The sequence below is a fragment of the Cloeon dipterum genome, chromosome 1 (genome assembly GCF_949628265.1).
Source record: "Cloeon dipterum chromosome 1, ieCloDipt1.1, whole genome shotgun sequence".
Lineage (NCBI taxonomy): Eukaryota > Metazoa > Arthropoda > Insecta > Ephemeroptera > Baetidae > Cloeon > Cloeon dipterum.
In genome coordinates this window covers 31,274,217-31,298,268 of record NC_088786.1, presented here as the reverse complement: position 1 = coordinate 31,298,268, position 24,052 = coordinate 31,274,217, and the positions used below count along the sequence as shown (strand labels likewise).

Genomic DNA, 24,052 nt, shown 5'->3' with positions numbered 1-24,052 from the left:
AATTTTAGTAATGAACATATTTTCCAGCGGCGAAGAAAGAGCCTGCTCGAAATTTCAACGCTTAATTATTACAAAGTGCACGCGCGAAATCGTCTGACATGCAAATTACGTTTAAAACGCCTCTAAGCACATCGCAGTCAAGTGCTTCGGGGAGGAATTAAGTGTCTGTCTCTCATACCCGTGGCTTTTAAACCACCGGCTGAGGCATAATTTTGTGAATTATCGTTTTTGCGTCCTAAAGCGTCGCTATGTGCTCGCGCCGCCTTACTTTACTTCAGGTAACGATCTCGCACCTTTTACCCCGGGCGCATGTGTGTGTGCTTCCATTATTCTATTGAAACGTTGAATAAATATTCACCTTGTTACGAAATTAACTGATGGGCATATATTCCTTATGGAGAAACTATATTCCTCAGCATTTTTGCTATCACAATTGTCGAAATTGATCCCACTTCAAATATATTTCAAGAATTTTTCATAAATTTCACCTTAGAGGAAAGCCATTATTTCCGTCACCGGCACACAGTCGTCGTGTCCTCGGCACTTTTTTTACGACGCAATAAAAAGTAATAGGGAACGACCGGCACATATAACAAGTGCGATCCAGACTGATTGAATAAACTGGCCGTATTTCTAGAGCAGTCTTCGGTGACATTTCCCGCGAAAAGGGGGAGCCCGGGCGTATAGAAAATGCAGCACGCGATTTCGCAGCTGAGGCCCGGTTTATATATACGGAGCTCACACATCCATCAAGTCCACACCTAGCGTCTCTTTTATTTCTCTTGGACGTGTCCATCAAGTGTGCATCGCAAATTGCATTTTGTGAGTGCACCCCTGTGCGGCCGGCTGACGGCGAGCAGTCCTTTTATGTCGGCACCCCCGCCAAAATAATATCACATCATTACCAGCGGCGAGCTCATCATCCCGCTTGTCCATACACGGTGACAGCGCGCGCGCCTCTCCTGATTGAGCCGAGTACGTTTCCTCGTCGCACTCGATCGACTCTGCAAGAGGAGGAAATGAAACAAAACGCGATTTTCACACTGTTATTGCTCCATTGTCGGCGGAGCGGTAAAGCAGCTTTCTTCCGACGATTTCTGCCATCCGGGGGTGTCGCTAAAATAACGAGTGATTACTTAATCCCAATAAATGTTTGCCGAACTTCCCATGAATCACAGCCGTTTGAATAACTTTGGCTCGGATTGATCGCGGATTCTGCGTAAAAACGACCTGACTGTGAAGCGTTTCTCGTGCGCAATAAAATAATGAAGGAAGACACGTCGAAGGAAGGCTGAATTGACGGGCCAGAAGAACACTTCACGGGGCTAAAAATGCTCGGCTCGCTCTTAATTCCGGCCGTTATCTGCTCGCATGCAAAGTGAGCGAGCGCGGATATTGGACAGGCTCACTCTTGCAAGAGCTCCTTAATTTCCTCCTCGCCGGCGCAGACGAGCGAGAGAGAGAGAGAGAGAGAGAATGGATGACGCAGAGTCGGTAGCACGAGCCAAATCTGACTGTCTGTCTGTCTGCTAGCTGGATTATAATAAATTAATTTTGGACTGATTTTTCCGCGGCCGTCAGGAACAAAGAGGAAAGTTGGTCGCCAGCCTTTGTCTGGGTAATGAGGGCGGCGCGCCTTATGCACGTAATTGATCGGGTCGGCTACTTGAGTCGCGTTTAAGGCTCTAATAATGCTGTCGCGACAAACTTGACCAGTTAATTTCCCTCTCAAAAGAACAGCTCTGAATCGGGATTAAGTTTTTACTAATTGATGTCATTTGTTTCCATCTGAGGAAGAGAAAACTTGTCTTGTGACTAAAATTCCCATTCCTGATAATTGCCTTTCTGAATCGGAGAGCCGCCTTGTCAGCGCCAGCAGCAGCTGTACATATAATATACTTACTTACATACAGGGTGTGTGTTGCAAAAAGCAGAGCCGAGTAATTGATGGTGCGCGTGAAAGCTCTGGCTGCCTGTTTTAAGAAGAAGCGGCCCTTTTTTGTCCTCTCGGCGGTGTCGTCGGCAGCCAAAAACTCACGGACGCCCATTATTAGACGGCGGGCCCGCGGATTCTGCAGCTTTTCCAGACGGACGCACAATTCACTGTTTCGCTCTATTGTTCGGCGGGCGAACGTTGAAAGGACGAGAGGCAAAAGAAAGAAAGAAAAAATAAATGAGGAGCAGAAAAATGTGGCGAAATGCGTGAAATATGATTCGAGAGCCTCGTTTTTGTTTTGCAACAATGGAATCTGCGTCTTCCGCATGCCTGGCGAATTTGTGCTGATGCAATATTCGCCTCCGATCAGTTTGAACGCATGCGGTCTAAATTTTGCAACTATTTGCTCACGCGCTCGCAAGTGAAACAAACGAAAATAAAAAAAACCGGCATAATCACGCGGTGATCGAGACGACTTTCGAGCTCTAGCTCAGCTGCCTTTCCTCTCTGCTCGATCAATCAATCAGACAGAGCGGCTGCCCGCTAATAATATTGTGTATATAATCAGCGCGGCGAACACTGCACCGGCCGATCTACTTTCATTTGTGCGCGGCGATTACAAGAGCCAGGCAGCGAGCGAGCGAGTTGTTTTTACTTTTTCGCGACACTCCGCCGAGGAGACAAATCCGCCGCGGCGCTTTCTTTCCTGCACTCGGCGGCAAGTGGCAAAATGCTAAATGAATCGTGCTGTCGAGAGTTGGATTCGCTGATTGTACACGAACTAGCGGAGACGGTGTTGTGCAATCGGGTTCGGAATAATTAGAGAGCGGACGAGGATGTTCGCGAATTAATTGCGCTGGTGCGAGTCGTGACTTGAGAATAATAGCTATTTGCAAGCGAATCAGAGTCTATTTAGTTTATTTTTAGGAGCAGTCTATTTTTTAAATTATAAATGCAAAGCTATAGTAAGATAAGTGTTTATTAAGTAAGTTGTTTCATCACCTTGGCGAAATTTTTGTCATAGTTCCTTTTTCCTCTTTCCTCCCTTGAGTGTCGGTTTCGTCCCGCAACTGCTAGCAGTTGGGCATTAAACATTCTTAAGTTTATTAACGTTATTGAAAACAGTAGTCTGCTCTGAAAAACAAGAAAAACGAGTTGCCAGCATCAGCTTACAAACTAAACTTTGATCGAGATAAAATACATAAAATATGCTACATACAGCTTTCACGTATAATAACGCACCCACTTACAATAGAGTAAATAATCCTCAAGCCAGCTTTCCATTTCATTAGTTGCGGCAATAATTGTTCATCACACTAACGCATTCTATCCTCGAACCATTGTATTTCGCCACACTTTATTATCGTACTTGGAATTGTAAAAATTGTAAAAACGTCGAATGCGCACAAGAACCGATTTACGACTCTGCTCGCGCAATCGTCGGAGATAAATGAGGTAATTTCTAATTGGACCAGATTCAATCGCGAGCCATTGATTAACAACAAGCTTGAGTCGTCTTTTCATTAGCAATAAAACAATTTGAGCTCCCAGAGCCAATAAAAGGGAGCATCATCTGCGAAGAGCACAAGAAACGGATAAATAGGCTGCTATTTTCGCAGCACCATACTTGCCAAGAGCAGTCGTCGGTTTATATATATTAGAATCCGTCCGTTCGTTCGTTGGGCGCAGTGGCAATAATTTAATTAAACACATTATTTCCTGTCAGACCAAACAAAACGCCATAAAGCACGCGCACGCTATAGCTACACTGTCTAGCAGCTCTTTCAATTACGCCGATCCGCTAATTGGAACGAATCGTTTGAGCTCTCGTTTTAATTAGCGAACGATGACAACTTTAATTATGCGACACGCACTCGACATTGTTGTGCCGACGTGTCAAATGACAAATTTCAATTCGCCCGGCGTGACCATTTTAAAATTTACGTGCTGCATTTGCAATATAATTGATGTGATGTGTCACCGCTACTTTGTCCAATGAAAACTGCTGCATTAATGAGAATTATATATTTAACTATGCTCCGATTATGGAGGTGCACTTTATTTTCGTTTTGAATGTAATAATTTCATCGAGGGGTTGGCTGATATGCTGCTCATACGCCGACTGTGACGTTGCAAGCTTTTTAACTTAAAAATATTTGCATTCGTCCATAAATAATGATTTAACTGCAAATTTAAAAAATGGGATTTCCCGCGTGCGACCTATTTTTTCCGTCTCTTATCGCTAATTGGTTTCGAGGGTCAAATGTTGATAAATCTGAGACGCTATATGCGACTCGATTTTAAGCAGAGCGCAATCAGCAATTATTCAATCAAATCGGCTTTGACGTCATTGATCAGAAAAATCCGCTCAAAATCCTCGTAGGCTGTTTGAAAGCGGGACCATATCAAGTTCAAAGACGCCGATAGTTTTATTAATAATAGATCTCTCGCACACGCAACCTTGCTGGCAAAAAGGGCTGCGATCAATGCCGAAAACATAATGAAATCAATCGCAGCTGATTGAGCAGCGGCAAACAATGGGAAAACGGCTCATTGGCCTGCCCTGCCAGCATCGAGTAATCATTAAAAAATAAAGGCAGCGCGGTAGCAGCTCGCTCGGTTGACATTCAATTCGGCCTTTATCTGCGCACCAGATCGAAAGTTGTCCCCGCTCTGTTTAACCCTTCATGCTCAAACACTCTTTTTCACACTCGCTTCCATTCCGATTCATTAATCAACACGGAGAAACGACACGGCAGACATGCTGGTGCTATAAAAAAGTACAATGAATCGATTCGTCCCACTCACAATCAGCGGGTGCCGAATTTCGAATTTCACTCTTTACGCTGTGGTCAGTGTGTCGATATTTAAAAATAAACGAGTCTTTCGCCAGGGCGTGGCCGCTCTGCTCACGTGTGTGCGTCACACTTGCACTCTTTAGTCTGTAGTACGCGCGCGGCTACACACATAAATATGTGTGCTTTTTATCAATACATACGCGAGCAGGAGAAAGACCAGCGGTAAATATGCTGTGCGCCGTTATGAGGGGCAAACTTGTCCCGCTGCGAGCTGCTGGACGATTTTTTCGCTCTCGCTGCCGATAAAGTAAAAGTCCAATAACTCATTGTGTATGTGCACCATTAAGGGCAATATTATAGTAACAAGTTGGCCCTTTTTCATGCTGGCGCAGCGCCTGACTTGACTTTTATTTATTCCCCCTGCGAACCGCATACTCCAAGCATTGTTGAGGAAAATTGCTTGTTATCTCCGTTCTAAAGAACAAAATTGGGGTTACTAATTTTTATTTTTTAAACAAATGCTTGAAATAAATTTAATTAAAATTATAAATGGACTCATTTTTAAAATTGCTAGAAATAATTCTCCGCTCAAAAAGCAGGATAAAATATTTAAATTTCATTTTGTGTTAATAAAATTCATAAAATTATAGTTCTCATCACTTTTATATTTGAATGAACAATATTTAGATGCCTAAATAAAAAATTGACAATGTTAACCATTTGATCTATAGAGTTTAACTACGCTTTTTACCCATTATTCCAACTTGCTCAAAGACGTCCTGCATATTTCTGCGGATATCCCATTGCAAACATTTTACAAACGTCCCTATCAGAGTTGTTGGTTAATCCACCAGCAGATCTTGTTACCAAACAAGCCTTGGATGCCCTCCACCTCCCTGGAATGAACATCAATGACTCGTGAAGGTTGCAAATCGCGAACACGCGTCAAAGCAAAAGCTGGCGGCGCGTTCAGCGTAGTACGCGCACGAAACTCGCATGCATGTACGTATACGTACACACGTTTTTCGGCACTGCTGGCTGACTCTCTCTATCTCTCCGCTCCACTCCGTCCGCTTTTCGGGGCGAAAAGTTGGCCACGATAAATTTGCATGCGATTAAGTGAGCTGTGCTCCTCGTTTCGGCCGGTTGGCTGCTCCAACTGACAGCTAGACACGAGCACAGCTCCTCCCGATTGAGTGGAGCCACTGTTACAACCCTTTGGCGCGCGTACCAGAGTACAAAGAGAGAGTGAAAGTGGTGTAGAGTGTGTGTGTTCGCTTTCGGTTTCACTCGGCCGCGAAAATCCATCGAATTCGACGATATTTATTCTTCTATTTGCCCTCTCTCCCTGCTCGTGTGTTTATTTGTTTGCGCTGCCGCGCTCGCGGGAATCGAATAAAGTATGTTTGGCTGATCAATAAATTTCCAGAGAGAAAGAGCGTGTTGTATGTGTGCGTGAAAAAATTGGACGCGCGCACGGACGTCGGCGGCCGTAAATATATAGACGAGTAATAAATGGGGCGGATAATCTGCAAAGAATTGGGACGAATCTGAAAATAAACCCGCTCTCGTAAAATGGATGGGATTCCGCTGCATTGCAGAGTGAATAAATAAATATGAAAAATGGACTCGATGTGGCGGTTCTCTGGCGTGCGATGTTCATCGAGATTGATTAAATGAAATGGGAGCCGTATTTGCTTGTAAACCCGATCCTTTTTTAACTGAAAAGCGTATTCAGCGTATTATACTCAATAAAAAATTCAATAATATGGTGGAATTTAAATAACAGTAATAGGGATAAATTTTATTTTAATACACATTAAAAACAGAAAATTATTCTACCACTACCTCCATTTAATTTCACCGAATAAATTTTGCAGGTGCGTGCCAATTATCACCGCAAAATTCAACCTCGCGAAACAGCAAAGAAAAACCCTCGTGTTTGCCAAGAACTGACACACTCGGCAATGACCCTATTCATTGTATTAATTGGCAAAATAAAAGGTGGCAATGGGAGATCAAAAGGGCGACACGCTGCTGATCAAGGGACAGCGTGATAAATTACATATAAATAAAGGAGGCTGAGTGATGAGTGAAGATCTCTCAGAAGCCTTTCTCACCTCTCGCGCCAAAGGTGTCGGTTGGCTCGACTAATTAGGCGTTCGCTGCTGACAACAGCTAGTTGCCGTGCATCACAATCAGGCAGCGCGCTTATATTCATAGCAGCACAAAAGGCGCCGACCACTGTTACACACTCACTCTCAAAGTGTATGCGACACGTAACAGGAATCAACACAACTTACAAATATATAAAGCCGGCCGGTTCGCGAGAGAGAGTTGTGTTTTGCCGCATTCACAATCAGACTCACTTTTTATTATTCATTATATTCCGACGAGACGCTGTGCTGCTTGCGCACATGCAGAGTAAGCGCGTGCGGATCATTACTTTTAAAAGTGCAAAAGATATAGGCGCGCATAAATTGAACGCCGTGATCTCCGCGTTTCTCCCATTTGTTAGTCTTTTGGGTTTATGGGCTCTGCGCCTAAGTGGAGTTAATTCCAGGTGAAATTTGCAAAAGTATTTTTGTCTTTCTCCGCGGACGGCCGGCGATAAATTTAGCTTGAATATCTACGTTGAAAGTGAATTTATCGTTATTGGGATAGCACGATTTGTTCAGAGAAGAGTTAATTTTACCAATTACTCATGTGTTTCATTGAAACACATGGCATGCTAAATCAGGGTTTCTTCAATTTAAAATGATATTAAAGTGCTGTTAAATGATAAATTTAATCGCTTTTAACTATAATTTCATTGCTAATAACCCTCTAATTTCCTATCATTTTGTTCTAGGTAAGGCCCATGTTCTATTATCTACACTTAACTCGTGGTATAACCATGAAGTTTTGGGTAAGTGCAATGAATCCTATTTATTTTTAAATCTTCGGCATTTTTTCTCTTCAAAACTTACGGCTTTGATTTATGGATAGGTGGTCAGCAGTTTTTAAATAACGGGTTTCCCATCCAAGGTCGTCGTCCTCGGGAGGAAATACATAAAGCAAACGTGCTCGCGCCCCTCTTTCAAAATATGTATTACTCACACACCGCACTCTCCCCTAATCAGCGCTGATGCGATTCAAGATTAGAAAAATTAAATAGGAAGTCGCGTGAGTGCGGAAATTTTGAATAAAAAATGCAAGTCGGCCGATTTTTGAAGGCCAGCAAGGAAAGCAGCGAGCGCTGATTCTTTATCTGCTGGTGCTGCTAGTTTAGTCAGTGCAAGCGAAGCGCGGCCTCTACCTGGCGTTAGAGAGTGCAAGTCCCCCTCTCTACTGTGCACAGCTGACTGAATGAGAGAGAGATAGATTACAATATTGTCTCAAGGGGGCCAGCGTGGGAGGGGGAGGGGCACGCAGAGCCGGGAGAGAAATAATTGTGACTCACGTACTCGGCGGCTCGGCACTTATTTAGTTTTAGTCCAAACTCGGCGCGCAGCCCGTCAAAACGTACGTCTCGCGTGCTCCACCAAACCCTCAGACCCGGCGCCCAGTGTTGGATTCATTCACTCAGTAACCCGTTCTCACAAACATTTGGAATTATGTTTCGTGCGTTTGGAAATGTTCCTTCGCAAGAGCCGACAGTCAACGAGGTGTTCGCACCCTGGGACTTGAACCTCCTGATCAAAGGGAAGGGCTACAACTGCGACTCGTCGTATGGTATGTTTGCATTTTTTCTTGTGTGACGTGCAAATTATTTCAGTCGGATGGATTTTTAGTGCAAAACGCTGTATTTTTCTTTTGACTTCTCTAAACTCACCCCTCGTCATAGACACATGCGCAAGAACGTTCAACTTTGCGCCATGTTGTTGCAAAGTACAGAGGGGATGATTCACAAAGCTTGTAAAACTTTTAGTCTATCTGCACTTTCAATCATCAGATACATTGAAGTTTTGATGAAAATGTCCAGATTTTTATAAGAACACTCATTGTATAAACAATACCATAAAACTGTCCCAGTTGAATGGAGAAAAATTGTTTTTAAATTTCGTTATCGTTTATTTTAACAAATGGGACTGCTATATATACCGGAACTTTACTTCTACGTCATGAAAGAAAACAACAACAGGAAATTTGTTAAATATGTTTGAGCTCAAATTGAAATATAAGAAGCAACACATAATAAGTGAGTGTAATGATTGGCGTATCATTAATCAAGAGCATTGTTATCATTTGGACGATGTTGTGACGTGCCCAGCCAGCAGCAGACTCTTCCTCCCCGCGTGACGTTGCTGCGCGAACTCATCAGCTCGTCACTTTTCCGGATTTCGACGTGTCAGCGTCAATTAATTAAAGCACGATCGCGCGTCGTGTGCGCGTATGTGTGCCTGCTTATAATTAATATTAATCTTGCCAGGGGTGCGAGGCCCTCTCGCCAGCCAGCCAAAATATAATTTCTTGCTGCCGTTTGACGCTGATAATTTCGAGTTTAGCCGCCGCGTTTGTTTGAACATACAAGCACGGTGCATACACGCACACGTGAACGGGTATTACGCGTAGAGGCTGGGTGCCAACGCAAATGGAGCATGTGATTAATGGCTCCCCGGCCGCACGCTTTGATTTCTGACTCAATTTCGGGCGTGGGTGGCTTTGGGGGGGCTGCAAGTGTGTTTGCCCAATGAAGCGCTCGCCGCGCATTTCATCAGCGTAATTATATGCAAACATATTGAAATTTTGCACCGGGTTGGATGTGGAAATGGAAATCTCGTGCATACACTGCCGAAATTAATTAAGTGAAATTGAACTGACGTGCGGTGCGCGCGCGGGACATTTTCGATCGCTTCGAGAGTTTGTCTTTGAATCTGGAGAGCGTCTCGTCGCATGTCATCTTTGGTGCGATTCCTCATGAGAGGTCTGTCAATACAGAGATGGTTTCTGAAGATTAAATGGCACAGCTGGAGGCAATGTTTGGACGGACATAAATTTAAAAATAAAAAATTCAAACCTTCAAATTAGTCCAAACCAATTTCGCAAATGCACGACATCTTCATAAATCAAAGTTTTTGCTGCGACGTTTCATATTCCCATAAATCAACTCCAGATTTTTGACACTTCTTATTATGGCAGTGATTGTAAATCAAAGCTTTCCACACCGATTCTTACTAAACGCATTGTTTAATCCCTGCTAATTAGCGAGCCTCTAATTTCCCTCTCACGATTCTGAACTTTTCAAAGTCCCAATCCGCCAAAGCTCTTCCTCATTCAAACTTTCATCTGCGCGCGGGAGAAAGATCGCGCGCGCACATACACACACGCTGCCATGATTTATTGCTGCAAAAGTAATGTGTACTTCGGTAATGGGGCATACTATCCACATAAATATTTGCGAAGGGACTTTCATTGTTGCGAACTTTGCATAAACCTGTCCAACGAGTCGCGCACTTTGGCGAAAAACTAGCATCATACGCAGATATAATGTAAGGAGTACATCGAGTTACGCGCGCGACTCTCCGCCGCTGTGACGACACGATGTATACGTATGCAAAAGCAGGAAAGGAGTTTAGTTTCGAGAGAGCTAGAATAAGACAGCCTGATATTGTGTCTGAGGAAATACAAAGCACGCGGTAAGATAATCACCGTCGGATTAATTTCAACAGCCTGCCTGCCATCCTGTCGATATGGAAGAATTATTATTATTATTAATAAAAAGGCGGCGCGCGCGAGTGAGAGAGAAAGAGAGACGAGCTCTCTTCACTCGTCCGTCCGCATAGTAATCAGGTTTGCAGAGGGGCAGGTTGTGGTTGCTGAATCTCACCTTGGAGTAACCTTCCTCGACGCGAATGTACATACTTTTATTTTTAATCGCGCAAACTCACACACAACACACTCACTCAATAAATAGCGACGAATTATTTCACATACGCGTGTCGAAGCTGCACTCTCTCGGAGACAATGCGTGCGCAATTATTCACTTTGAACGGAATTTGTGAGTGCGGCATTTTCCGTTTGCTCAATGTATCGCCTCTCGACGTATTGAGATTTCCTTCGTGCGGACACCAGCAGGAAGTTTGCCAACATGACTTTTTCTTGTTTGCTCATTTTCATATCTCTTCATCTTCCGCAAGCGGCTGAATTTCCTGATGCAATTGCAATAGCTCGGATCGATAAATTTATATACTACTTGCGTCTCATACACACTCGTTGCGCAATGTCTGCGATGAATAAAAAAGTATACTTGAGACTAATCGAATTTATATTTAAAAAGACCTTATCTGTTGCTGCTTATAAATTGCGAAGAAACATGATAAGCTCTGCAAAAAAAACAATTCGGCCGACGAACAGCGCGATTTTTTTATAAAATTTATCATCTTCTATTTTACACCGGCTTTATACGTTTGCATTTCTGTTAAGCAATTACAACTGCGCAGGCAGTGACATTTCCAAAAGCTAATCCTCGTAATGGACCATTTATAGTTGAAAACCTTCATATATTTAGGCTGCTCAGCGCTAAGGGAAAAAATTCCGGCAGGACTGTCATTCTGATGGAAACGTTTTCAAATTAATGTGCCTGGACTGGCAGAGAGTTGAGCCCGCCACTTTCGTGAGCATTTCCCACTTTTTCAGCAACGCTTGCTGCTTTTTGTCATCAGCGAGACAAAAAGGGAAAAGTGGGCATCGCAGAATCGAAAAGGGCAAAGCCAGCGTCCGCTCTCGCCATTGTTATTCAAATTGAAAAACACGCGCCCAGATAGAGGAAACCAGCGCTTTTTTATTGTAAGCAGGCGGTTGGCGTGAAAATGCGCTGCGTACGACAGAGATGGTAACAAAAGTGCCCGTTTTTGCGTTCACGCGGCGTACAATCGCGCAGGCGGCTTGTCAAGATGTGTTTAAAATGACGGCGGAATGAAATTTTATTCATAACCTGCCTGTCAATAACCTTCATTGTGCGCCGGCACTTCGATAATCCGTTTAGCAGCCCAGATTCGTTCCGCTTGCTGCAAAAAGAGATAGAGCTGGCCGCTCTATGCTCAAAGGCTGCGGATCATCCCCTTGCCCTCGCCGTGAGCAACGCAAGTGCGATTCAGACTTCCGACAGCACCGACACAGACGTGCCAATTACCTGGTAAAAGAATTAAAGCGCCATTTCGCTAGCACTTTTTACCAGTCTGGCCCAAATTGAATTTATGTCAAGAGACTGCGATCATTTCTACTCACTCTGAAAGCCTGAAAGCTTTCTACTTATTTGAAAATTCACCAACATGATCAGTCAAGGAAATGAATCACTGTAATTTTAAAAGTTTTAAAAGCTTTCTGGCTTTCTTGCCATCACAGCATGTGCTTTTAAAAGTGAATGATTGTGGCCAGACCGAAATATCATTGATACCAAATAATGTTGTTTTTCAGCGTCCAAGCAATCTGCTGCCAAATCCAAAATGAAACCTTGTATTTGTCAACTTCTGTTGACGATTTCCACACATTAGCCACATACCATGCAGCTAATCTTCATGCATTTTGCTCATTATCTCAGCGAAACTGGAATGAAAAATGTACGGCGATACGATAACACACTAGTCGGCTCGTGTTTCTGGAAAAACGAGAGTGTGAATACATTTTCCAGGCCACTATCGGCGTGCACAGCAGTGCAAAGTAGCGCATCAGGAGGGAATTATCAGCAGTTAAGGCGCGCGCGGCGCTGGCAACGCTTCCTTTTTCGCCCTGTTTTGATAACAGCGCTGCATTGTACTGTGCACATTCAGATCCCGCTGCGACACTCAGATAAAACCGGCTGAACAACTTCTTAATTCATTATCGTCAACCCTAAGCACCCCCTGCCAGCATTCGCAAATCGAATTTGTCTGAGGAACTTTGTGTTTATCTGTCCGCTTTACGCCGCGTTGCTCAATTCTGCTCAGCACGGCGCTTGCACTTTGGAAAGTTGTTTTCCAACTTGCCTCCAAACTAGCATATTATACTCAAGTGTATGCATGTTTTTTATTATTTGTCAGTTTCCCGCTGGCCAACCTTGATGGTCCTGACCGCGATTACTTGTCGCGTGACACGAAAACACGCCCGTTTCAATTTCGGAACACGTTCAAAGACGGAAAAAACAAAATCAGGAAACGGAAGCTTTTTCTTCGAGTTGCAAATCGCGGGGAAGTAATGCGGAAACAAAACATTACATAGATAAACGCGTCATTGCTTAAAAATGAAGACTTACACATATTAAATGTCAGACTTATCTAACAACAAACAAAGCAATAGCGTTAAAATGTCAAATTTTAACCGCTGATATTTCCAACGAGTGTCGCAAATTCTGCGACAGAGTGAAAAATAAGCAATTCCAGGTTGGCCGGTCCAATATTTACCCGGGAAGCGAACACACCTGGCTGCTGACGACGGCACAATCGAATTTGCGTAACACCCAGCGCAAACATCGTGCGGCGGACGACACGTGCTCACGTCGGCACTAAACCGAATTTAATTTGAAATAACACTGCCCCGGCAGCAAGATTTATTTCATGCAGCAGCAGTTGCACGCGCACGAAAATCCGAAATAATAAATAAAAACAAATAAACACGAAAGAGAGCCGGCGGCCGTGGTTGGCGGGCGTTTTAATTAAAAATTTGTGCCTGTGCTCTCGTCACATTGCTGCTGTGTTTTATCATTTATGCGCCGCGATTTCGTCTCGTTTACGATTATTACAAAAGCGAAAACAAGCCAACGAATGGTCGGCCTCCTCGGATTACTCGGCGGTGGCGACGACGAGAGGTGGACGCGTGCACAAAAGTCATAATCGCGTGTTTACGGCCGGCTGCACCATACATTCGTGTGTGTTATCCGCAATACGCGAATGCGACAATCGCTTTGAAAAGTGTCCAAACTAATAAGCTAACTTGTTGATATTTCCCAGTTTGCTTTGCTATTTGCTGAAATCTGTCAAGATTAGCTCTAATGAAAATTTAAAAGGCTTTTCTGCTAGCACGTAACTGTATTATCAAATTGTGGCATTTTATAATATTGCGGAACGGAGCAAAGAAACCGTACAGAATCTAATAAGATTTAATCATTATTATTTTGCTTCTCTGGTGCCTTCTTTCGCTTACGGACCTCAACATTCATGCATTTTCCAATAACAAAACGGGAGACAAATAAAGGGTTGCCGTACATGTCTGGCTAATTTTTATGTTCAGCAAGCCAGCGTTCAGATATTATTCACGGTCATGCTTTCTGTATTTAGCACGGTAGCGCGCGGAATTGAATAAACAAATAATTATTCCACCGTTGGCAGCGTGTAAATATTACCAGCTGATATTTCGGCTCTATGTGTGTGTGTGTGTGTGTTTTATAATCAGAGTGGCAGGAGAACGCTAACGCGAGCTAGCATGCAGACGCGATCATAAATACGGACGTCGCTTCGAATTTCGCCACTATGATAATGAAATTCGCCTTTCCTCTCTCCCTCTGGCTACGAAATTATATTCTGACGCACACAACGAACGTGTTCATTACTTTGATGAACGCCAGAGAAAATCAGCGTGGATTTTGCGTGACGCGCGGTACTTTTAGACCGCAGCCCCGCCCACTTTAAATGAAGGCAATTTGTTGTTCCAAGATCCGAAATGTGTATAATTTCTGGCGTGTTCACGGAACTTGTGCAATGATAGTTATTTTTCTATGTGTGTGTGTGTGTGTGTGTGTGTGTGTGTGGGGAAGTGTAACTGCCTGAGTTTGAGTAAGAAATCATTCAAGTCTGCAGCGGCAAAAAGTTTTACACGGAACTAAATCCAGTCGCTGAGTGCAAAGCGTTGAATAATCGCGCAAAACGGTCATAACTTGCAAAGCCGAGGATGACTGTAGTCTGGATGTCCCGGCGTAATTCAACTGCTAGAATATTAGATACTGCAGTAGAGCTGTGGCGCAATGTACACACGAATAGAGCACATTTTGTAGCTAGTATGGCGTTATTACGCGCATACACACTGCCGAGTCTCGGTGGCGAATGCAGTGCATGAATATTCGTCTGCGTAATTGAATGGCTAATCTGCGAGAAGGCCCCGAATAAGGACTTAATGGGGATTAGCAATTGCGCCAACGCAACGCGCATCCAACTCTACTTGCACTCTCCGGGCCCAGACGCACTAAAACTTGAATAAATTGTCGTCGGTCTGAGCCAGTGTAATGACCACTAGCCGTCACCGTCACTATGCTAATTCAATTACGCAACGTGTTCCGTAATTATCAGCGCGTACGCAGACGATGCTCTTTGTCGTCAATGAGGCCATATTAGGACCACAATAAAAGTGCATGTTTGTTTATTTGTACCGCACCGCAGCTGGACGACGACAGCCACGTTGTACTAATGAGCTCTTCAGTATGGGCAAGCAGCACTCAAACTTCTTCAATATAATATCAACAAGAGATTTTTTTAGCAATATACTAGTCATTTTGAGCGCCATCGATCGCCCGAAGTATCTAACCCGCTGCTATTCCACACGAGGACTTACGATATTATTTGTACTCGATTAAAAAAAATATTTCTGACCGTTGAGACTGTCGATAGATAATGAGTTGGTGGATTTTAAGGAATTTCGCCTCCACCAGTGCAATGGATAAAATTAAATTAGTCAAATCAAAACTATCGTGAAGTATCTTATTATAACCGTGCAGATGAGTGGGCTTTAATTTTATTATTTCCAAGTCAAAGAAAGTTAGCTCTCAATTTCTAATATTGCATTCAAGGAAGCAGTCGAGCCCGAAAACAGAAGAAGATATATAGGAGAGTTTCAGTGGCATGCACAACTAAAACTGTCAGTCGCATCAGCAAGCACTTAAGGAAGCCTCTCTGAATAACAAGCCGGTGATTTATAACTCGAGGAGAAAAACAAATTTAATTAATGCAACCTTTCAACGGCAGTGATCACGCGCATTTCCCCAATTACGAAAAATTGGAGAACTCATGCTGAGCGCGAGAAACTTATTTTATTCTTCCAAGAAGACAAAGTGCATAGCGGAGTATTCGCTCTCGCGCGGCACGAACGTGCCGAAATGTCACGAGGTACAAATATATATAAGGTGTTGGTTCTCCAAGGCCGCGGTTGCGTTTTCTTTCTCCGCGCGCTCGGCACTCTCTCCTGCGGTGCGGTGTGTGTGTATGTGTGTGTGTGTGTGTGTGTGTGTGTGTGTGTGTGCGAGCATACACCGTTGTAATATATACCGTGCATGTATCATTCAGCATTAACTTTTACAAATACGGGCTCAGAGCGAACAGGCGGTGCAATCATATTGTTAATCGTTCTTGCGGCGCTCATCGAACTTGATGCTGCATGCACACATGTGGCACTCTAGAACAATGGGTGCTTTTCTTCAGTTCTAATGGCGTGGTTCGTGGTGCAAGGGCAGTGCACAATTTTGAATGTTGCAAATGGTTTTCAGAGCACCAATGACTCGTTTTTTAAATTAATTTTATAATTATAAAATTTAGTTTGATCCGTTTGGTGAGTAAATTAGTAAAATGCATTTACCGATGATTTCAATTAATCTATTTCGAAAAACCTGTCCTTCAAATTATGCATAATGGCACACTGCCCTGAAACGTCAACCACGACCAAGTGATGTCTGAGTGCGCTAAGTGTTCGCCCGCCCGCTTTTTCGCTTGGCATAGACGACGGGTATACGCAGACATATTTACTCGCAAGCAATTGCACTCATTGTAGTCATCGCAGCTCTCGGCGGTCGTGAAAATAGTCGCACGCCAACGAGCAACCCAGTTATTTTCTTTCTTTGCCGGGAAATTGCATGCACACGCCGGATAGAAAAGCGCATGCAGCACCGGCAATCAGCACTGCACTAATGTAATGTGTCCGCTAGACAGCATAAGAAATGGAAAACTCGGTGCCATTACAACAACTCGCAAACCACGCGGCAGTGCAGGAAACACTTCCGCGAAACCCCATGTTGAGTGCAATTAGCATTCAAATCTGGTGCAGTACCTGGACGAGCGCGGCTGCCTTTCCCTCCAAGAATACTTTGCTGCGGCCAGTTGCAAATCAGGAATTTTTTGTTGATGAACTCTATTTTTACAACATTGTATTGCATTCTGAATTAATTAACTTGCAAAAGTGCTGTGGATAATTTAAATATCAGGTCATTTTTTTTAATTTCTTGCCGTTTAATTTATTGAAAGTTGCTCTCCGCGAAATACACCAGCTGTTGCATCCAGTTGGGTGTCACGATTTTGGCCCGTCCACGCGGCACCTATTGAAACAAACAGAAGCAGGTCTCGTCTGCAATAGTTGTTGCACACTGTTGTCGCGTTGAATTTGTATCGCATGACAAAGCGGCGTGTGTGCGTCCCGGCATTCGAAATTGAACTACCTGTGCGGATCGAATTCCAATTAGACAAAACAAAAGGGCCTTCGCATGCCGTTCCACTCCATTTGCAGCCGGACAAAACGTAATTAGATGTCCTTTCGTAGTGCTGCAGCGTGCGCATCGATAACGCTGCGAAACCCCACGCAACGCTCGTTGGTTTGCAACAAATTAATTCGACCGTCGCCACAGAGAATAAATGTCTCATAAAGCGAACCTTCGTCCGTCTCGAGACTCTGATTGAGTAATTAGTGGATGCAAAGTACGTGCGCCGTGAGTCGTAAATAAATCGCATTAGCGACTCTCGCGCAAGTAAGGCTTGCTTGGAATAGAAACTGTGTGCTCACGCATTTCCTACATGAACATTCACGCCGGTGAATAAAGTAGATTGAAACTCTGGAATGGCGCTCTTGCACGTTATCAGGCTTGCGTTTGAGTAACCTATAAAGTTAATAGCGATCCAAGATATATGGAGGGCCCGACCGTCGAGCTCATCGCATGAAACTTTGAAATATTATGTATGATAATGTGAAATTTGTGCTGATCCTGTAAAAATGAATGAAGTAATAAGAAAAATTGACAGTTTGAGTAAATGCCAATCTCTCCTGAACTCAAATAAACACGAAACTATTTTATTTGCATCAATTTGTGGCACCAGTTCGTCTAAAGCAGAAATCATGAACGGCAGGTGTTACAATCAACTTAAGTCCCATATGTTTGGATCCGTTTACAGCTTTAGAACTTCCTTCCACAACTGCAAACGTGAGCATTCGAGGCAGTAAAGACCGGCATAATATAGCATGAATTAAATATTTCATTAAGTAGTGCAGACTGGATGCGACGCCGTCGACGAAACTTTGTTGTTGCTGTTTACCCTCTTAATAAAAGAGCCGTAGTGTGTGCATATGCACAAGCACAATGGCATGATAAATGGCCAAAGTCGGGCATAAAGCCCCCGAGTGTGCACACGGTGCATGAAACAAAGTGCACTATACTTTGCGTTTGCCATTAATTTGCGGTCGCGGTGCTAAACGCCGGGCCTGATGAATTGCGGACGTTTTTCATTCCGTTGCCACCTGAATGGGACGTTATTTATGTCGTTGCGGCATTGTGTGACGTGCGGGTTTTAAGGCTCTCATACCACGGCAATTTGCAAATTCTAATGAAAAATTGAGCATAGCGACGTCACAATGGACTCGGATTTTGCAACATACATACGGCTAGCAATTTGAACCGTGTTCTGCCATTTTCCTGAACTTGAGACGTGTTGTTTTTTAACTTCCCTGCTTTCTTTATTTCCACTAATTTGCGCAATGTCAACGCAGATTAAAAGCAAGGCTGTGTTTGCTTATTTAAACGAGTTACTCAACACGACACACACACACACACACACGAAATAGTTCCCCGTCAGCGCATGATGGCAATTTGAAGCCCGGCAGCAAGGCCGCGGAATCCAATTTACGGCAGTTATCCGTGTAAAAAGCGGCTCTCAGCGGTCAATTATCCGAGAGGCGCGAAAAACGGCTGAGCTGGCCAAGGAAGAGGCAAGCGGCAAAAAATTAACATGTGCCGTGACCCAGTAAGGAGTATGAAAAGCCCAAACAAAAGTGAACTTGAGATCTCTTTTCAGAGAGGCAAAGAGCAGAGTTGTTTTAACCTAGAATTTAGCCAGGCTGCTTTTAATGCGGAGCAGAATGAAACAAACTGTCTGCTCACTCGGCGCAAGCACGCCACCCACCCACCCACATTAAGCATCGCTCCTTTATCTTTTGTACACACTCGCTCTAGCTGCGCTCTTGGTGGAACTTGGAGTTCTCTCTCTCTCTCTCTCTCTCTCTCTCCGCCGCCCCAAATTGTTTTACTGCAGAGCAAATAATAGTGCTGTGCGCGCAGAGTGCAAAATAAAAAGCTGCAAAACTCGCCGCTCATTAGCTTTTATGTACACTTACTTACGTTACGCAGCGCAAGAAGCCTTCGCAAACAGTGCAAAAATATTTGACTTTAGTGCACGCGAGGCGTAATGAAACCCGTGTTTTGATTGTGATAAAAAATCACAACAGTGTAATTAGCCTGAGCGCTAGACGTGCTTTCTTGTTAGCCAATCCTGAATGTTTGCACATTTAGTCAAGTCCAACAAAAGACAAATCAGCAAAAACCATCCAAGTTTACAATTCTCATCGAGCAAAAACATTCTTGAACTTGTCTTTGGTCAAGGTTGAATTGACTTTTAGTAAACATAGCAAGGCAGGTCATCAAACCAGAAAAATATCCTATTTTCAATTTAAGTCCATTCAGTATAATCACAAATAATATTACAGAGGATAATCTTTGTGTTATTTTCTCGCTGGCCTTATCTATTTTTCACGCTACTTAGTGGCCATAATTAAAAGGACGTTGTACAAACTAGTCGTTTTTACTACAAAAATTAAGCGTGCCGTCTTCCAAAAAAGCAAGAAATTAACCAAACTAATATGCCAATTTAGCAAAACAGCAAGTCAAAATTGGCAAACGCTCAGAAGCGCAGCATTCTTCGCGCGCCATAAAGAAATGCAGCGCTTTCACGCACTCTCGTGGAAGCGGCTCGGAAATTTAATAACCGCAATGAAGCATCATTTTGGTTGCCGCACGGCCTTAAATAATAATTATGCCCACACTCTGGCAAAAATTGAGCAAAGCCCCTTGCGTAGACTGCACACGTTCCCGGAACCACCTCGCGAGCCGCAGTAATGGAGCATTATGCAAATGCGCCTAATAACAATCATCATGACGGCAGAACATTATGAAATTATGCGCAGAGGCGTCGTGCTGCCGCAGCTCGCTGCTCGAAAACAAACAAACCGCCTTTCTCACGCGGGACCCGCGATCGTTGAACGAGTGCCCGATTACGCACGTTACACAGCAAATAATGCAGCACTATGACTTTATAGTAGGCATAAATTTTGTCACGTTGCATTTTGAGGATGAATTTTATTTTTCTTGCCACTTCTAAGCACTTTACCCTCGAGTAAAAACAAAAATATGTTATTGTGAACTCACAAATAAAAATAAACAACATTAATTTCAAAATAAAACGTTGGCTCATATGCCTATAATTATTTTTAGTGTTTTTAGTACCGATTGTAAGCAAAATTTGCATCGAGTATTTTTTACCTTGGCATATTTTAATGGATATTAGCATTTTTAAAATCCGAAGGCTCCCACTCGCCGTGTATAAATGCAGCTGTTTGCCTGAACGGTTACCATAATTCTGCACTAATGAGAAGTGTTCACTCACGCGATGCGAGGGGTTTTAGCGGCTCAGCATAGAGGATGAGAAGTCGCTAATTTTTTGTGCAGGTGAAAATTGTCCGCTCAACAAACGAGCCTCGCACGCGTGTACCCACAATTATCGACCTAATTGGAATCGGCAAAAGTGCCGCTTTCTCCCACTCGTCACTCACACACTCGAGAGATCGAGCACTGATTGAAATTGAAATTTCTCATCTGGAGCTTCTAGGCCCGTTTATATTAATTGAAAATTATTAAGGCCGGATACTTTCGAAAGGTTGAACGTAAAACATTATTGAATTCTTAATTGAGAAAAACAAAATTGTTTTCTTTAACTTTGATAAAAAACATTTCATTGCGAAAGAAATTTTAAAAAAATATGAAAAATAACAATACTGAATAACTAATTAAAAACTACAAAAGAATGTACGCTGCTTGGATTAATTAAAGCCTGCGCAATTGATAAAATAATCCCTCAATACCTTCCGGTTTACTGTTTGATTAAATTCTTAAACACGATCTTTGGTGAACATACTGTGAAGCTCATGCAGAGCTAAAGACGCTTTTTGTTACTTGTAAAGTTAACTTGGCTATCATAAATTTTGATAATTTTCACTTCTGGAGACAGCATACAATGATGCTGCAGAGGGTAAAACGGCAGTTGGCTCTCATAACTGGCCTTGGCGAAAACTTGGCTCGCAATTGCACAACTTGGAGTGGTACACAAAGTTGCTGCAAACGGTCCAAATCGCAATTACGCGTTCTTCGGACCGAGGGGCTGGTTGATTGGCCGGCTTCTAATTGAACAACCCTTTGCCCGGCTGCAAATTTGCGGCGGCGCGTCGTAAATTTGTGCGAGTCATAAAGCGCCCTGGCACAAAATATATAATCTGGCCGGCTCTCTCCGCCACGATAGCATCTTCCGCGCACTCGCTCGTGTGTGTGTGTGTGTTGTGCCGCTAAGGAGGTTTTCATTGAAATTCTGCCGACTTACAGAGATATTAGCGCGGAATTAGTAGCAACTATAAAGTCGTTACACCGTCTGCGAGAGCGTTTGCTCGCTCATCCCTTGAATATATATTTGCCGAGCGAAAGAGCAACTTTGATGATATCTTTCTCTCCGCTCGCTCGCTCTCTTCGGACCCAAAGTTAGTTGTTTTTTACGTGACGAGAGACGGCTTAATTTATTTTGATGTACTTTACACGCCCAACTTTTTGCTCCTAGCTCATTTGCATGCACCGCTTTAAACGACGCTTGACGACGCTGCCGCAGATTATTATTTTATGTAATTTTATGAAAGTGTTGAAAATGCCACGCCGCCGGTGACACTCTTTACGCAGATGACAAAAGTTTCCATCTTGCCTTTTTTACGGTCTGATGGTGTTCATCAAACATCCAGGTAGTTGACCTCGAAATCGCGATTTTCTTTTGATTTTCATACGAGTTAAGAAACGTGTGCAAACGTGAAAATACTTACTCTGTGCGACAAAAAAGCTCGCGTTTCGGAGTGAGTGAATTTTCGACGCGCTATTCTTTATTCGCAAAGCTCTAGTCAGCCAGAGATCAAGCGTTTGATTACATAAAAATTCAAATTTCTCATCTTTTCAATTGGTGTGCGCAGACAGACGAACGCCATCTTTTTTTCTTTATGCTCCCTTTCTCTGCGAAGGCGGCCAAATTGCGAGAATTATTTGCGAATGCGGGCGTGATGGAGCAAGAGGCAGCGCGGATGATGAAAATATTCAGAGCATTTGGCGGTGTCTGCAGAGAAAAGATTTGGACCGGCGCTATGCCTGGATTTTATCTGATTGAGCAGCGAAAAAACGTTAAAAGATGAACAGAGTGAATGCAAATTACATCAAAAATCAGTTTTTTCTGCACTTTATGAACTATAGTAAAATCAATATATTATTTTTCTTCTCTGTTTTATTCAGGTCATTTGTTGTTCATACATCTGAAGTTTTGCATGGGCTAGGCTGTCTGGAAAATAAGCTGTAAAATTAACTGCTTTTACTATTTGCAGCCTATAGCAGCTCGATTTGCATCCAGATCACGCGGAAAGGAGATTTCGCATCTAGTCTGTGCACGCGGTGTCTCGCAGGCATAAGCGTAGACTGCAATTTGCTTTCTAATTGCAGCCGCATCCCCGTCATAATTTAACTTAATCATGTTCTATCTCGGCCAAGAGCGGCCGGCAGTCACGACTTCGCAAATGAAAATGTCAAGAAGGTGTTTGTTTTATCAACAACATATATATATACAGTACGCCGAAAGCACGTGCGAGCTCTGCTCTGGCTTACAGGGAGCAAAACTTACTCGCCGGTTGCAATGGGTTTTTGCCAATTGCGGACGAGGGCTTAAGTGAAATGTTTTTATATCCTCAAAAGAACAGTCCCGCTTCTAATCTGTACAAAAACAATGACCTGTAGAAGAGTAACAAAACCCTAACGTTCATTCAGGCTACAAACTGTAGGAGGATATTTTTAATACAAAACTCTGTGAGAAAAATTCAATCGATATGTAATCGTGAAATGGAAGTGGGAATTATTACGTGGATAGCGGGCGATAATTAAAAGCGGTGTTGGGAAAGCTGGCCTTTCAGCGCGAATTTGCTCGGTGGGCGTGAATGGCGCTGATTCGCGAGTGGAGCTTTTCCCTCTAGGCAGCCGCGATGTATAAAGTGCGCCGGTTCAATTTATTTGCAATGCATCAACGCCTTCGGATAAAATCGCTCTTAATGGGCGAACTTCTGGAATTGGTGAGTTATCGAGGGACAACTTCTGGGCTAACATTTTCGATCGAGCAAATAAATGCTTTTTCGTCCAATTTACATGGAATGTTTTGTTACCCATTTCTTAGATTAGATTATGACGAATTTCCGAATTAATCAAGCTAAGTGAACAGCGTTGTTTCGAATTCGGAAGACCTCTTACGATAAGACAAATTCGTAATTCAAATTAGCACACAGCGGAGAAATTTGAAACGAAAATTTCTCCGCTGTGTGCTAATTTGAAACGAAGGTTGTGTTTTCCTTGTTTGGCTTTTAAAAGCACGGAGTGCCAGCAACATTTCTCTCATTGTCAGAGTCACTTTCGCAAATAAGACTTTCAAAAGGCAAGTCCCAATTTCGCAACACTTTGTAGATTTTTCACTGAGAAGAACTGCGAGCGTGCGCTGCTGACGGAAGAAAAACGGAAGCGAAAGTGCTTTTCTCTCGTGTTTTGTGTGCGAAATTGCGCGCTGCTGAATATGCAATTCGCCATTAGTAGGATGAGGGATGTTTCTTGCTGGTCGCTGCGTGCGGGGTACAGCAAGAATGTACAATGTTGCCTGCGAGGCAGAAAAGATGAATGATGCCGCCTCATGTGCCCCGTGTTTAGCATCTATTTTATTCATTTTATTTATGCGTCCAAAATGATGATGAGCCCCGAATATTTAGTGCCTAGTTTACAAATCATGTATTGTGAGAATACGGAAATGAAAAAGCTGGTTCCAAATTTATTTGTATATAAAAAATGGACGAATATAATAAATTATGAAATGTTTCATCGATTTATTTCAAGGAAATGTGCTTAAATTTAATGGAAATTCCTTACTCAGCTGAATTCGCAGGGATAATTGAAATTCTCAAAGTGCTTAAGTAGGCGAAAAATGCGAAACACGCTCCCTCTTGTGATCTCGCCGAA

At 43.2% G+C, this 24,052-nt stretch overlaps 1 protein-coding gene across 3 annotated transcripts in view; it reads left to right on the top strand.

Moving 5' to 3' along the window:
- orb2 overlaps positions 1–24,052 on the top strand; it is a 210,754-nt gene that overhangs the window by 135,468 nt on the left and 51,234 nt on the right. The window lies entirely within an intron of this gene.